Raw genomic sequence first — 2021 nt, 5'->3', positions numbered from 1 at the left:
ATTGTTCGGCAGGTGAAGTGCTGTTTTGTACGCTTTGCGTAAAATTGTGTCCGCTTCTTGTATTTCCTGTTTGGTGCAGTTGAAGTACGGGAGTGAGTATGCGACCCTGCTGACCACCAGGTTGCCAACCAGCTTAAGTGTGTCTCCTTCTTTCATCCCATATCTCTTTTGTGACACCCGCGTGATCATGCGTGCTATTTGGGTTGTTGACTGCTTGAATGTTTTCAGCGTGTGGGTGCAGCGCTGGTTGGATTGCACCCACATTCCAAGGATCCTGATTTGTTGGCTTTCGGGTATCGGCTGCCCCTTTAGCCATATGTTAAGGCTTTCTTTGCTTTTCTTGCCCCGTGTAATTCTCAGAAGCTCGGATTTCTCCGTGGAGCACTCAAGGCCTCTTTCCCCGACGTATTCTTCCACGCAAGTGGCTGCTTCTTGCAGATAGCTTTCCTTTTGGCACAGCGAGCCTTTAGTGGCCCAGATAGTGATGTCATCTGCATAAATGGCGTGTTTTATGCCTTCGATTTTGCTTAGTTTATGCCCTAGGCCAATCATAGCGATGTTAAAGAGTATCGGGGAAATTACTGAACCTTGGGGTGTCCCCTTGTTTGGTGTGGGGAATTTTTGTGATCGAATCTCTCCCAAACCTATTGTTGCTGTTCTATTGGAGAGGAAAGCTTTGACGTATCCGTGTACTTTCTTCCCGCAGTCTACGCTGTTAAGGCCCTCCAGGATTGCCGCGTGGCTTACGTTGTCAAAAGCTCCTTTTATGTCTAGCGCCATTAAAATGTGTTCTCCGTTGTATGGTATGTTGCTGAGAACCTCATGTTTAATTTGGAGAAGGACATCCTGTGTCGAAAGCTTGGATCGGAAACCGAACATACTATGGGGGTATAGCTCGTTTTCCTCCATGCAATGTTGTAGTCTTTTTGTTACTATCCTCTCATATAATTTGCCTAAGCACGATGTCAGGGAGATTGGTCGTAAGTTTGTTACCTGTAGCTTTTTACCTGGTTTGGGAATCATTACAATCTCGGCGTGTTTCCATTCCTCTGGTACCGTTTCCGCAGCCCAGTGTTGGTTGAGGAAGGCGGTGAGTTGTTCCACCTGTTCGTCCCCTAGGTTTCGAATAAGTGAATTTCTGATTTTGTCCGCGCCCGCTGCTGTATTCTTTTTTACGCTTCTTATGGCCGCGTACACCTCTTCTTTTGTGATTGGCCTGTCCAGCAGCTCGTTTTCTTTCCCTTTGTATTGTTGTGTGTAGGACGCCGGGTGGTCATGTCCGAAACATTTGACTCTGACCTGCTCTAGCAGTTCCGAGTCCGGTCCCTCGAATTGGTGTACCAGGCGGTGTATGGCCTTATTGTTTTCAGATTTTGTTTTTGTTGGGTCCAGGAGCGCCTTGAGTATGTGCCATGTTTTTGCCGTGCTAAGCGTTCCGTTTAGGGACTCGCTAAACTGTTGCCAGTTTTGCCTAGTCAGCTGAGCCGCATACTCCTCCGCCTCCTTGGTTATCTCTCCAATCTGAACACTCGAATGATAAAATGATAACATTGTTTGTATCGTTTCAATAGTTTTGTTTCGTGCAGTTAAAAGCAGCCGGCATATTGTTGGGGCTGTAGACTTCTTATGAAGTAAGTGTGAAAGCTTGGACAGGTTATCTTGGCACAAATCAACTTCATGAGCTTAAGCACATGTGCCCAACCTTACACGACTGCCTTTACAACCGATTCTCTTACATTATACAAGAAGCACCTCAGCGCTGCGGTACATCCCACAAGGTGTGCGAGAACATTGTGCGCGCTCCCGATTAGGTTTCTGAGCGTTGGTGGCATCAGGCTCTTTTTTCTGGCATCATAATGAATAAAAACAGCTGCCTGGAGGAAAGCATTTGGTACATTTTCAGTACTTTGTAACATATGGATCAGCACGGATATGTGTGTTAGAACGAAAAGTACTGAAATATTAAGATGAGGATTTCGCTGGATGTATTTTAGCTGTCTAATGATAAAATCTAAAGGAAA

This window comes from Dermacentor variabilis, chromosome 1 (assembly GCF_050947875.1).
Source record: "Dermacentor variabilis isolate Ectoservices chromosome 1, ASM5094787v1, whole genome shotgun sequence".
NCBI classification, from domain to species: Eukaryota; Metazoa; Arthropoda; class Arachnida; order Ixodida; family Ixodidae; genus Dermacentor; species Dermacentor variabilis.
Note: the sequence above shows the minus strand (reverse complement) of the source record.